The sequence below is a fragment of the Gavialis gangeticus genome, unplaced genomic scaffold (assembly GCF_001723915.1).
Source record: "Gavialis gangeticus isolate Ggan-Ray unplaced genomic scaffold, GavGan_comp1, whole genome shotgun sequence".
NCBI classification, from domain to species: domain Eukaryota; kingdom Metazoa; phylum Chordata; order Crocodylia; family Gavialidae; genus Gavialis; species Gavialis gangeticus.
Genome location: NW_017729006.1, coordinates 55,829,288 through 55,844,660, shown reverse-complemented (window position 1 = coordinate 55,844,660; position 15,373 = coordinate 55,829,288). Strand labels below are relative to the sequence as shown.

The 15,373-nt window shown below is 43.2% G+C and overlaps 1 long non-coding RNA gene across 1 annotated transcript in view; it reads left to right on the top strand.

Moving 5' to 3' along the window:
• Positions 1 to 15,373, top strand: part of LOC109291967 — a 755,518-nt gene that overhangs the window by 649,747 nt on the left and 90,398 nt on the right. The gene's annotated exons all lie outside the window — the stretch shown is intronic.

Sequence of the window (15,373 nt, the reverse complement as noted above, 5' to 3'; positions counted from 1 at the left end):
GGTGGGCGACTCAACGCAGGAGCACCCCCTACTGGCCCGCCTCACGTGGTGGAAACAGCAGAGGGATACGAATACCCAGCTGTGTTCCTGAGGTGGGATCTCTGCACCCGCCACACCCCCCATCAACCCTGCCTCCCCGTCCCCGGGTCCCTGCTGACTGCAAGCAGGCACTGGAATGAGGAACATTTCCTCAACTGCTCCCATGCCACCACTGTCCTTGACTGACCCAGGGGTGGGGGAGAGCCACAGAGCCACTCCTCCCACACTTCAGCCATGGGCTGTAGGGAACAACTGTGTGGCATGCTGGGTTCAGCCAGAGAAAACGATGGCAGCACACAAGTTCCTCCATTCAGTGCCTCTCCTCTGCCTATTCCCCCATCTTCCGTACTGGCCAGCACTGGGCCCAGTCTGCACATCATCACCACTGTGCCCAGCCAAGCCCACTACCCCATGCAATTATTCCCCACACCCCTCAGCTGGAGTGGTGGGGGTGGCTCTGGGGCTCCCTGCCATGCTTGTCAAACTGAGGACAGTAGGAGCAGAAGAGGGGTGGGTTCTTCCTTCCAATGCCAACTCCTTGTCTGGCCCCTCAGTGTCTCTACCTGCCCAGGACCTCCAGCCATGCCTCTCCTCCATCCTCCATGGTCTGAAGAGTGGTGTTTTGGATTCACCATGTGATGCTCTATCTATTGTTTCCTGAAGGAGAATCTGGATTACAAAGGTGAAAGGCAGGGCCATCCCAGGGGGAGGGATGAATTGGGGTGACTGTTCCAGGCCCTGTGCTTTGGGGGGCCCCACGGAGTCAGGCGGAGCAGCTGCAGCAACTCTGCGTTACTGCCAGCATCATGTCCAGGTGCTCTCCCCTTCCCCCCCCCAAATCCACCTGCTAATCCACCACTTAATCCAGTGCATCTGGCCACTCAGCACCCCTCCCCCACCGCCAAATCCACTGCCGACTTCTTCATGTCCAGGGGTGGGGCCCCGCACAGGCTGATTTGCCTTGGGCCCCACACCCTGCTCAGATCATCTCTGGTGAAAGAAAGCATTTTTTTTTATACAGGTTTCCCACACCAACTGCTGGGGTTAGGTTCCTGAAACTTCCCATAGTTGGCAGAACCCTGGGTGGCAAGACAAAAGACTTATGGGAAAATGGCAGATGGCGGGCTGATGTGTGGCCATGGAAAACTGTGGTTACTCATACTTTCATAGATGTAGGGTCGGAAGGGACCTGATTAGATCATCAAGTCCTACCCCCTGCCCTGGGCAGGAATGAATACTGGGCTCATATGACCCAAGCTAGGTAATTATCAAGCTTCCTCTTAAAGTCCCCCAAGGTAGGAGCCAGCACCACTTCTCTTGGAAGTTGGTACCACATCCTAGCCACCCTGACTGTGAAGTAGTGCCTTCTAACGTCCAGCCTGAACCTACTCTCAAACAATTTATGGCCGTTATTCCTTGTTACTCCAGGAGGTGCTTGGGGGAACAGGGTCTCTCCCATTCCCTGCTGGTCCCCCCTGGTAAGTTTATAGATGGCCAACAGGTCCCCTCTCAGCTGTCTCTTGTGAAGGCTGAACAGGTTCAGGTCCCATAGCCTCTCCTTGTAGGGTCTGTCCTGCCGTCCCTGGATCATGCGAGTGACCCTCCTCTGGACCCTCTGGATGCTGGTCACCCTCCTAAAGTGTGGTGCTCACAACTAGATGCAGTACTCCAACTGTGGCCTGACCAGTGTCACATGGAGAGGGAGGATCACCTCCTTGGCCCTGCTCATGATGCATCTGTGGATGCATGACAAGGTACAGTTAGCCTTACTGACCGCATCCTCACATTGGCGGCCCATGTTCATCGTGGAATCAATAATGACTCCAAGATCCCTTTCTGTCACTGTGCTGATGAGAAGGGAGTTCCCCAACCTATAGGTATACTGCTGGTTCTTACTGCCCAAGTACAGTACCCTGTACTTGTCAGTACTGAATCCAATCCTATTCTCATTCGCCCACCCCTATAACCTGTCTAGGTCCAGTTGTATCCTGTCTCTCCCTTCTAGCGTGCCCACCTCACCTCAAATCTTGGTGTTGCCAGCGAATTTGAACAGGGTGCTTTTCACCTCCTCGTCCAAAACGTTAATGAAGAAATTGAACAGTACAGGCCCGAGAACTGAGCCCTGGGGGCCTCCACTGCCCACATCCCTCCAGGTTGAATCTGACTCATCCACCACCACTCTTTTGGGTGCAGCTCCTCAGCCAATTTGCCATCCATCTGACTGTATAGGCATCAATGCCACAGTCGCCTAGCTTTTTAATGGGGTGGGAGACAGTGTCAAAGGCCTTCCTGAAGTCCAGAAAGACTACATCCACCTGCGTCCAATGATTTTGTGACCTGATCGTAGAAGGCAATCAGACTGGTCTGACAGGACCTGCCCCTAATGAACCCATGCTGGTTGCCCCTGAGCATCATCCCCCCTTGCTGGCCCTTCACAGATGCGCTCCTTGATAATTTTCTCAAAGAGCTTCCCTAGGATCAAAGTAAGCCTAATGGGCCTATAGTTGTCCAGGTCCTCCCTTCTCCTTTTGAAAATGGGGACCACATTGGCCTTCTTCCAGTCTTTTGGCACCTGGCCAGAGCACCACTAGTGCTTATAAATCCATGCCAGGTGCCCCACGATAACCCCTGCCAATTCCCTCAAAATCCTGGGGTGGAGAGCATCTGGACCTGCTGATTTGAACACGTCCAGCCCCTCCAGAAGTTCCCTAACTCAGTCCTCCCTGACCCTACGCCTGGCAGAGTCTCTCCTGAGCCCATCCTGAATCCCAGTGGGGGAGATGTCTTGGTCCATGCACAAAAAATGGAGGAAAAGAATTTGTTGAAAAGGTCTGCCGTTTCCTCTGGTGCAACCACCAGATTGTCAAGCGTATCCAAAATTGTTTACCATGATAACCAAAATAGTATATAGAATATTAAGCAAAACCGGTGGTTAAGCCAACGGTGGTTGGCAAAACCATGGTTGGTGAAGGAAACCTGTATTTTGTTTTGTGTGTGAGGAGGTAGCAGCCTTATTTTAATTTTTATCCAGAACCCATTGCAATGTAATAGTTTTTTCTTTGGGGTTTACATTCATCACTTTAGTACCAGGAGTCTGGTGTGTGGCTGCTATGGGCTGCTTTGAAATTCTTTTTGAGAATATGTATTCAGATCCATTTAGGCTGGGAAACTCAGGAGCCTTGAAACAATTTTTGCTTTCAGTGATGCACTGGGTTTACACTCACAAAGCTGGACTGGCCTCTGGGGATGGGACAGAATCACTGAAATGGGTTTTGGAAAGGATAATCTCCCCAGCCCTTTTGGGCATCCTATCCATCTGACTGGTCCAGCCATGTTGTTAGGAACCACTGTGAATGTCAGCCATTGAAAATGATTTCAGAGCATTAGCCACATCTCCACAGAGACCAGGCCTGTAAATGGGCAAGATAATTTATTCCTATGAAAACATCACTCCCCATAATAGCCCTTTTATGACTCAGGCACACCCAGGATTGACTGATGTTCATTCTTCTTTCTGCTAACGTGGTGTTAATGCTGAGTTTGGGCAGGGAACTCTGCCCCCACAGCCCTGAATCTCCTAACATCTCTCCCTCTGATGATGATAGGAAGTGGGAAGAGTTGAAAAGGATGGTTGGGGCAGGAGAGTCCGTTGCTGTTTCAGAGTATCATTTATACCAGCAGTAGGTCAGGGGTATCTTATTTTTTTATGCCCTTTATAATATTGAGAGGTGGAGGAGGGGTGAACTGGGGAATGGGATAAGGGTTCAGTAACCTGTCAAGGTGGGTGATACTGGGTAAGTGTCTGGATACAGGTAGCTACAAGTGAAGGGGCACTTTATATGTTTGAGGTAGCTAATACTTGGCCCTTGGACAGTTATGGTCCTGAGTCTGAAGTACTAGGTTGAGGCTCTGAGCAGCATCATTCCCTTTCAGGCTTTTCCACAAAGTCTATCTGCAATCTTAGACAAATCAAGTAATCTCCATCTGCCTCATTCACCTGTTTGTAAAATATAGATAATGCTATTTCCTTTGTTTGCATGACTGCTTTGTACTTTTGTAGGGTGTAGTATGTCTTAGCCTTTGTACACTGCCTATATTTCAGTCCCAAGTGCAGCCATTTAGAGAATGAAAAAAGTGTGTAAGTGTTCCCTAGGAAAGAGGACTTTTTTCATGTATTTCTTTGAAGACTAAAATATGTCTGGATTTAAATCTGCCTAAGATCTTACCCCTATGCATAGTTTTAGGTTAGCATTGTTCAGAATCCAGTATTCTACATAACCCAACCTGCTGCTGGCCCTTCTCCAAGATCTGGATTGTTGCACACAGTGGTGAGATGTACTTGAGAGTCTGTAGTACTGTATTTCAGATGTGGAACTTCAGGGAAGCTCTGACAGCACACCAAGATAATTCCTAGGGCTGGGAAACAAATCACCCAAGGCAATTCTCAGTCACTGCTAAAGAAATTTTATTCTCCTTGAACCCAGTGGATCAAGATACTTCACAGTCACAAGCTCTCTCAGGGCATGTGATAGCCATGTGTCATGATTGGGATATTCTCAAGCATGCCCAGCCTGCATACTCCAAATGTGGAAATGTGCTGGTGAGGCCACCCTAGGAGATCATGATAGAAATACTGCAACAGAAATAGTTCCTAAACAGGAGCTTTCGTTTTTACATTTCAGTCTGTGTTTGGGTCAGTCAGCTATGATGCGTTATTTCATTCTGTGAAAGTATGTGAATCCCTTCAACCTGACAAAAAGGAATTGCCATGACTTAATTTCCATGACCACCTGTGCTTTCTAATACTGTCTGAAACTATGTTATACCCATTGCTATTTATCTGTCTAGTGCTATAAAACTCTCAAGATTTCACAAGATAATGTGGCCCCTGGGGTAAGCCACATTACTGAACATCATATCCTATCTATATCTATCTCTATCTCTATACGAGAGAAAGAATTTCTGTAATGCCATTCAAACATAAGTGATTGATTAGTGGGACTGCAAGGATCCAACTATGCTAGAGTGAAGCAGCAGGACAAGCTGCTTCCTTGAAATGAGATTTGACATGATTGCGAGGGAAGCAGAGCTCATATAGAAGACTTGAAAACCTTGATGATGGTGGCAAGGCACAAGATTGGTAACAAACCAGTATTTGCCCATTAGTAAAATACTAAGGCAGGAGGTGGAGGAAGATACTATTGGCCTGATCTTGAAACACTAGAATCAATGGGAACTTCACTGCCATCACTGGGCCAAGTCTGGGACCATTGTAGAGAAAATAAGCTTGACTCATTCACACCTATTTAGTTTAAACCAAATTCATGAATTAGGCCATGTAAATCTAGGGCACTTCAGCACTGCTCTCAGGTTGTTCTGCTAGGGCTGTTCTGTAGAACTGAAGCTACCTAGTTTGTAGGTTTTGTGGGACACTGAGTGGGCATCAGTGGACAAGGCTTTTCTCCTCATTAGGGAGACAATGTAGGCTCAACCCTAATTGCAGCTTGGGAGACTCTTAAGTTAGGAAAATCAATGGCCACCTCTTTCTTTTCATAATATGGCAACTGCATTTTGTCCCATTTATATTCCCTTTAAGCATGTTTGTCATTATTTAGCGCTTGCAACACATACGCAACCTTGTGCAGTTCTTTTTAACACACTTACTACTTTGCCATGTATACACATATACAGTAGAGATAAATTGACAGTAGAAGTCATTACCTTCTGTCTCAGCATTATTGCTAGGAAAATAGCAAAAGCATGTTACTACATAATAGACCAAAATTATCCCTTTTGTAGCACCATTCATTTTAATGGAGTTACACCAAGAGTTAGGTTAACTCACCTTTCTTGCAGATATTTACTTGCAATTCTATAACACCTTCCTAAAATTATTTACCATTTGCGTTATAAGAGCTTATCTTTGACTAGAGATCCGTTTTAAGTATTGAGACATTCTTTGGCTTCTTTCATGGGACCAAATGAAGATAGGCTTCGTATGCTGGACACATTGCTGTTTTCTTTCTTTACTACTTATTAATATTATTTTGTCCATGATCTAATAAAATAAAGTATAAAAATACAGGAATGTTTGCTAATGATTATATCAGCTAGGGAAAGAAATCAGACCTTGGTCCAAAGCACTCCTTTTCCCTGGAGTACATTTATTGTCATAAACTTCTAGAGGGAGGTATGAAGCACCACTGCTATACAGAGACAGATTTTTTCAGTAACACAAACCCCATTGAATATCTCATTTTCCTTTAGCTCATGTGTGAGCAGTGCATGGTAGGCCAGCTTTTTGGTAGAGAGCAAGAGATGGAAAACCGCACAAAGCAAAAATCTTGGTTTGGTTTTCCCATTTCATCCCATTTGATGATGTCATATAGTTGGAATGACATGCTGATCAAAACTAACTTATTTGGAGTAGTAGCTTTGGCTGTGCAAAAGATGTCCTTCTGTCTAATTCTTCCAAGGTTTGGTGGGTACTTCACTGCATACAATTAGGTGGCAATTGGATAGGAACTGAAATAGGTAGCTCAAGGTTTGCAGGGACCTAATATTTCATCCAGCTCTGCTGGGTGTAATAGCATCATAGTTTTACTATCTATATGTCAGTTACCTCAATAAAACAGGCAAGTGCAATCTTTCCTTGAATATTTTATCCAGAGATAAAGTCTCTTCTGATAATGCATGGCACACAGCTTTCATGAAAGATGCATTGTGAATAAATTAACTCTAAATACTCCATCTGCCGATACAAAGGCAAAATGTGTCAGCAGTGGAGAGACATTGATAAATAAATACAGGATACAAAGTAAATTGCTTGGACTGAAGATACATGACAGCCTGCATTATATGCTTGTCTTATTTACCCTGATGACAAGAAAAGATTATCGATGAGTAATATACATCTATTGGTTTTTATCACTCAAATCCTTTTACTTTGCCAATTACATCAAGGATTCTTTGAGCAAATATACTGGGACAAGCAGGGAGATGGAGAAATAAGGTTATTACATTTAGGTGCAACAAGTATTTTCAGCTAAAATTATTTCAAAAGAAAACGAGTCATAGATATTACAACGAGAGGCCAGATTCCACTTTGCTACTGCCACTTAAAGCCAATCAACTCACTTTGGATTTACACTAGGAGAAGACAAAGCAGGATTTGCCCCATTACTTTTATCTTATTGCATCTGTGCAACACAAGTCTACCCCTGCCAGTCTTTAGTTAATTACTACATGGCCCCTCCAACTTCTAAGTGGCTGTTCTAATGAAAACCTTAACCTACAGTGAGTCAAGATGGAAGAAATGGGTTGTTTATTAGCATTATTTCTCAAATCAAAGGAGTGGTCTGGTGGAGCGGAGCCAGTGAAATGACTGCTGTACTGCCAGTCCCCCCAGAGTAGAGAATGTTGTAAGAGAACAGCAAGGTATATCCGGAGTTGCCCTGTGATCTAATGGTTCCTGATGAGGCGTAACAAGCAGGTTGTGCACCATGGGTGACAGGGGCGGTGGCAGGAGTGGCTGTCAATCTTGAACCCCTACCTCCGCTAAGTGGGCATCTAGGACTGGTGTCTCAGATGTCCCCTTTTCATTACTCTAACTTTTTCCTGGCATTATTTTGCAGCCGCAGTGCCAGTTAGAGAAACCTTTGGGCCACTACAATTGAAGTTGAGAGAGCAGATAGCACAGGTGGCCCAGAAAGCACAAACATTGCATAAATCTAATGTAATGCACATATACACACATGCACATCAGCCCCTCCCCTCCCAAACTGTATGTGTTCCCAGGTGCAACTCCACTATCATCATTAGAGACACATCAGGAATAAATGTGGCCCATTGCTTGTTTTATTGCTATCAGTATGAAATTCTGATTGTCACTTTATCGCTCTGCATGCTAACTGAATACATTATTCAACCGGGCATCCAAAAGATTTCCATCTACTCAGATATGTTGAGCACTTTTCATATGACAAAGCTTTTATTCTTATGGGATAGTATTGTTAAAGTTTACTTTGGTAAAGTACATTAAAAGAAAATTCAATAATCTCTACAAAGCTACAGTAGTGAGATGCAGGTTCCCTGTCTGGATGAAGTTATTATAGTAAAATGCATAATACCAGGGACTCCTTCAATAATCTTTAATGCATATTTACCATGTAAATCAAATTATAAAGCAAAGATAGAATCTTCCTATAGCTGTTGAAAGTATAGGCTTGAAAGGGAGTTGAAATGAATATTAAGTTCCTTTTATATTTACTCTAGAAAGTGAACAATGTTTGCTTTTCTCCCAAAATGCTGCATATACAGCAGTAAATCTTCAGTTCATAGCACATTCTTTTCTGGTGTCCTTGCTACCACAGTCCCTCCTGCCTATGTGGATACTACCAGAAATGCACCTTCACTTTACTAGCATAAATTTCATGGCATTGTAATAACATCAAGTATTAACAAATAGAAATGAAGTCATTTTTTTCTGAGAGACAGGCAGCAGTAGGAAAGATCTTTCTGATATTGATAGCTGTGGTCTTCTTTCCTTTTCTCACCAAATAAAAATAGTTTGCTAAAATGACTTTTTTTCTGATAGGGCCATTTCTTGTTCTCTTAACTGCAGTTTTGTTCTGTCTGTACAGTGCACATTTCAGGGGTAGCCTAGTCCAGGATGCAGACTCAGTGGCATTATCATGGTAGAAATAATAAACACTGTTGTATTATTCTGATTATTAATTGATCTTTTTTTCTCTCTCTGAAAGGACCAAGAAAATCCACCTATAATCCAGCCCCATTTAGTCTGGACTTTTATTTATTCAGTATTTGTGTTCATGAAATAAAAGTGCCAAGTCAGAAACTTTTTGGGGGTGTTTTCTGTTTGAATATTGCTAGTGTATTTAACTCTTTGAGACTTTTCCTAGGTTATTTGGTTCTTCTATGAGATTTTGTAATGGCAATAGTAGTACAAGGTATCCAGGTTGTTGCCATATTGGTCTAGAGGCAATAGGAATCAAAACGTGTGGCAGAGGTGATATTTTTTATTAGACCAACTAGCTTTTTGCAACAACAAAAATTAATACTTTATTTGTGAGCTTTCAGGCACAGGCACCCTTCATCAGACATAGGAAACTGCAAAGTTTGTAAAAGTTCTGCTAGGTAGAAATGAAAATTCATATTTCACAAGAGAGCTGCAGATGTGGTGAAGTTTCCTGTTTGGAACAGTTCATTTTGTGCAATTAGGCTCAGAGAAAAGTTGGAAAAGTCTTTTTACCTAAAAGTTGTCTGGTGGTAAGCAGGATATAGAAACATATTTCCTTCTGGTTATGATGTTTCATAGAAGAGTGGAAAGATGTAATGCTCTTCTGGGCAGGAATCTCTTTTGCGGAGAGGTATCTCTGAGCTCTGTTGGAATGCAGATTAGCTCGAACAAAGGCGAGAGCAGGGTCTCAGGTTTCAGGTGGTAAATTTTGCTTCCTTTTAAAATTATGAAGTTTTCACTTCAAAAAGCACCTAAAATTTGATATTTTCCATGTGTCAGGTATCCAGGTTGTTGTTCAAGGCCTTCATCTATGGTTACTGACTTACATCTAGGAGAATATCTGTTTCTCCCATAATTGAACCTGAAAATGTGGGGTCAACTTATATTCAGGGTCATTCCCAGGGTTGATTGGGAACACTATACGTGCATACAGTTTCAAGGATATGGAGGTTCCAGCTTTTTTTCTAAGTTGTCTGGTTGTTAGCACTTTTTCCCGTTTTGAAATTCTACACAAAACATTGGATTCTAGTAAGGAACAGCTAGATAATGAGATGTGACAAGATAACGTATTGCAGCTCTGCTAAGCACAGGGGAGAAATATACCTCTAATTGTGATGAGTTTCTCCCAGCTCCACTTCCTCAGACAGATGCTAAATGACGGAAACGTATTATCATTGTCCCCAGGTGTCTGTTTCCAATCTCTCTTGATACTTGTCATAAGGGAAGTGCCAACCACCAACTAAATCCTTTTATAGTCTGCTGCTGGGGTCTAGATGAGGGCAGGTTGTGGCCCTGTCTTACTTCTTTTTGCCTTCATGCTTCTAATGTCTGTCTTTATCTTCCCTTGTTGCCCTTTTTCAGGTACTGAAGTCTCATGCCTCTGTAGTCTGCCCTTTCCCTGTGCTACCACTTCTAGGATTACCTGCCATTTCTGAGACATTTCTTGCACCTATGTTCCCCACCATCCACTGGTTCTGCTGATTGCAGCAGTTGCTCTTAAGTGATTCCCTTGATCCCTGTGCAGATGCCCCTGCCTTATACTGTTCTTCTCAGCCCTCCACCGAGATCAGTTCTCACCTTGTTTTATCCATTATTCCACATGTGGCTTCACCTGGCCCAAGCTCTCCCTGCAGTTGCTGGTCACACCATGCTCTCCCAAGCCTGGCCTGCCTTTTATCACCTACTTTTAGGGTGTTGAGCCTAACCTGCCAGTCCCATGCTGTACCCTCTGCCTGACCTTTCCTGGATGCACATTTCTGGTCATTTCAGAAAACACAGAACAAGCTGGGCAGAGGCTAGTCTAGCTCCTTTGTCCTCCTTGCATGACTCCTGGCTCCAATTCTACCTTCAAATGATTCTAAGAAGTGAGGGAGGACAGTGGTGTGCCAGATGCATCATTAAAATATAAATGTAATAAAGTTTAATAATTCAGTTCAGCTAAAACAAACAAAAGCCACAAATAAGCCCTTTGGGGCTGGAAATGTCTTCTTTATGTAGTACTCAGCACAGTGGAGTCCCGGAGCACCTAGGTGACCAAATTTGAGATTCTAGCTGTCTGTGGACAAATCACAGTAAGCCAATGGTGCCTGGCCCTTTTTTTCCAAGTGGGCCAAATCTCAGAATCAGGAATGGGCCAGGGCATGCATAGGAAAGCATTATAGTGCTATACTTTGCCATATCCTAATATAATGAATGTTAAGTAATATTAGAAAGGAAAGGATAAACTTCTAGTATTCTGGGCTTATTAATACAAAATTAAAAAACCAATATTCTGTACTATTATTTTAAATTTTATAAAAGTAATTAAACTTGTGCATGGCAGAGGAGGTACTAAAACTGTCTGGACTGGGCTGGACTCTGCCAGGATGAGCCATTGCTCTGGCCTTGCAAGCTGCATGTGGCCTGTGGGCCGGAGGTTGAGCACCCTTCATTAAGCAGTGGTGTCCGGTTCAGGGGTCAGCAAAATATGGCCTGCAGAGCCACTGAATCCAGCTTATGGAGCCAGGGGACTTCAGGAGTGTGTCACTGGCAGAGAGTTTTGCCCGTGCCTGCACTGGCGTCAGGTAGCAAAGTGCTGCCCCCACACCACAACCATGGAGTGCAGAGGCAAAGCCAAACTGAATTTTTCCAGGCTTTGACTCTGAAACATTGCCAGCCGCTGTCCTAGCTAGATAGGAAAATCTCAGTGTACAGGAAAGCTTTCTTTTTCCCACCCTGTCCTGGGATTTCAGGGAAGGGAGAAGGGGGGAAGAAAAGATCTGAAATGTTAGAGATGTGCTGTTTTATTTCTGAAAGAAACATTTACACTTTGCCGCAGAGTCTGCTTTGAGGCAGGGGACATAACAATTTAATGACCCAGGACTGTGCAGTACAACACAATGGGGTCTGCTTTGCTGTGCCCTGTGAATAGCTGTCACTTAACATTAGCCGGTTTGATTGCTCAAATTTCCTGCCATTTTATTAACCAGTGCCAGGAACTGCTGAAATACTTGGAGCAGGAGTACCGCTACAAATCATACAATTAGTTAACTGGTTTTGACACATGGGAGGCTGCTGCTTTGTTTCATTGTCATGCTTCCCTGGATTTTAAACTCATTTATTTTTAAAAGAATATCAGAGGCCTATATTCAGGGGGAGTTTCTAGGAATTCCTAGTGCATCATTTACTGGGAAAGGGGTAGAGAATGGAGAAAACTCTTGGAAATAATATAACAGGTTTTAAAAGTTTAATTTCACCTTTCAGAAGAAATGTCACAGGCAGCAATAATCAAAAGAATGTGACTAGTCCCACATTAATCAGTATGAAAAGAGATAGAGCCAAAAACATCCAAAGAGCAAAATAAACCTATGATCAAAGATATCATTAGTCTTTTCCATTCTTGGAAGAGCCTCAAAGGCAGTATTTTCTTCAAGAATTAATGGCAGAAAGAAATGGACTTTCAGACTTTCTCTTCATGATGTCAAAAGCTGAAAGCTCAGTGCCAGAAGCAGCTTTTAGAGACTTGGCCACTATTATGCATGAAGCTAGCACATCAACATTTATGTTATGTCTATTTATCAACAGCATTTACAGAGGAGAACAAATACAAAGGCAAAGTGGTTCTGTATTGTGTCTTCCATAAACTCACTGACAATCAATGAAACTCCCTGAAACACTTAAACCTTTATATAGATAAAAGGGAATATAGGGTGGTATAACATGCACTATGAATAGGCTGGAAAAGGTGAATATTATACCAGGTTAAGTCATAAATCCATAGATATGTTAACCTTTGAAAAACCCCATTGCCCCAGGTAGATATGATGTAACCCCTTGAATTAATATAGGTTTCCTCCAACTTGGAGAATTTTGCCTCCGGACAGTTCAAAGGGTAAATTCCTCCTGGTCTCTAGTATCATCGGTGAACATACCCCAGTACTGATGCCAACTTTTCGTCTGCTTTATTTCTTCCCAGACTGCTTCATGCCTTCCCGCACATGGCCACTCTGCTCGCCTATATGTTCTCTAGTGCTCTGGAGTTCATGGTAACTATATACCACTCCTGCATTAGATTCTGGTATTTTCAAATGGAATCAAGCCCTTGAAAGTCCACCCACAACACCTTCCTTCCTACAACTACACTATCTTAAACCTTCAAGGATTCCTACTTGCCATGTCAGCACCTTCACCTCTGGAACCTGAATTTAATGGCCCCTTACACTATTGGCCTATAGCTATCTGCACTGTATTTCTCATTTTCTTTTTTTTTCAGATTCCTGTAGACATTAACAAAGAAAAGCTAGATAAGGAATGCCTAAGGCTATGCCTACATGCTGGCACTCAGAAAAATGAAGGTAAATCGATTTAGGATGTGGAGCCAATGTACATAAGTTAATGCATGTTAAACCCCTGGGTTGACATTCTTGTTCGGGAGTAAAGGGGCTCAGATCTCTGGAGCTTAATCCTCCTCAGAGCAGTGCAAGGCTCTTTTACTCTTGAATGAAAATAGACACGTGGATTTAACATGATTTAGTTTATAGCCATTGGGTCCACACATTTAACTGATTCCTCTTAACTTTCCTTGTCCCCCTGTAGTCAGGCCCTGAACAGCATGGGTGCATTGGACACTGGTATGGAACAATAATTTCGAATTCATCTTTGGTTTTAAAAAACATGTAAATAAAATGAAAGTATACAGAATTAAAACAAACAAACCCAAGCAGATTTTTCATGCTGAATGTAAACTAAATTATGCCTACAAAATATTTGGTTGCCAAATCCAGGATTGACTTTGCTGCATGGATTGACCTGCTGATGCTTGCAATAAGCATTCTGGATTTCACTCTCTGTTGCAAACCTGTTTGCGATTACTGGAAGCAGATATAAAACCATGCTGAGATCCTTCTAAACAGACATGACTGTTGCCTACAAACAATAATCACTAAACAACTGATTAACACTAAACATTTATTTAAAATGAAAAAAAATTTTGTTACACCACAACTCATGTTTTGGGAACATCTCCGAAGACCTGTTGAATAGCTTAGGCTTCTCTGTTTCCTATGCAACCTAAAGCCCAGAAGACCACTAGGCATTTCTGTGCCAGCCTGCTGATGGGGAGAGGGAACTCCCCACACAAGAGAGATGTGGGACTGGTTTGGAGGAGAACTTTTGCAAATAAAGTCTCTCATTTCCACAGTACAACACTTAATTGTTTCCCTCTAAATGCCATTGCATGAAGGAAATGGTGTTATTTTTACAGTAACTCTCTCGTGTTCTCTTGAGTTTTTATGTCCGTACCAGTGACTGGGCACTAAGGCTAAACCTGGGTAGTTGATCTGTTGTCATGATGATTTAAGTTATGCAGTATAAACCTGCTAATGATGTTTTGTGCAGGCTTTTATCAGTGTAGCAGATCAGTTTTAGTCCACTATGTCCTAAGACTCTTAAGGGACAGGACTATGGCATATGTGAAAGCTAAAGGAATAAGCAGATTTGTAGGATGGGTTTGTTTAAGATGTCTCAGAGCAAAAGAAGTGCAATGCCCTCATGAAATTCCCTGTCCTGGCATGACATAAATAATCCAATCTGAGCACAGAGGTATCTGCAAACACCTAACTCTGGATATACGGTTCATCAGTATTATGACCCAGTTATCAACTTTAATCACCAGTGTATATAAAACAAATTAGTACTTTATAGTAGCACTGCTTTGGATATCGGATAAGTCATGAGAGGCACATCAAAGCCATTCCCTGTGCATCACAGATTTTCTTCGGTTTTACAGTTTAATTAGCAAGTTTTACCTGTTTTTTTTACTGTAATGTCTCTATATCAACTATGAAATCTGGAATGTAATTTTCACAGATAATTTATCAAAGGGTACAGGATTCCTGTAGCACTAATTAACCTCAAGGAATTCCTCAGTGCATTTGTGCATATGTATATCACGTTTTATATGAGGCATAAAGTGCAAATGCATTTAAGGAATTTCGGTTAGCAACCAGGTAGTCATATTGTGAAAATAAATAATTGTTTTTAATGATCAAGACATTATAAAATTGTGTTATTTCATTCAGGCCCTAAGCTAGAAGCAGCCTGTAGTGGCAATTCTCCAAGAACAGGTTAGTAATCTAGGCCATGTGTAGACGAAGCAAGAAGCATGTGTGCACGACACTTTAAAGCAGGCTAAATGCTTTTGCACGGCTTTAATGGTGTTGGTGTTTGCATGCCTCGGCAGCGTATTGCACATTAATTCCAGCCACTGTAGGAAATTCGCCAGCATAATGCGCCTTAAATGACTTGGGGAAGAGTTTTAGTTTGCTGCTTCTATAGCTGCTGAGCAAAGCACCAGGCTCTGTGCAGCTCCACAGCTCTGCAGGAAGCCCTGCAGGCAGCCTGGCAGCAGACCAGGAAAGCAGCTCCACCCAAGAAAAGTGGTGAGCCTGATCTTTTTTTTCCTCCCCCCGGAGCCTGCCTGGCTGCCTGGCTGAGCTGTGCAGGGGGGCCGGATGCTTCCCTCCTGGCTGCAGTGCCCCCTGGGACTCCCCAGGCCAGGTGCCTGTGAGTGGGTGCCACCGGGGGGGGGGGGGGGGC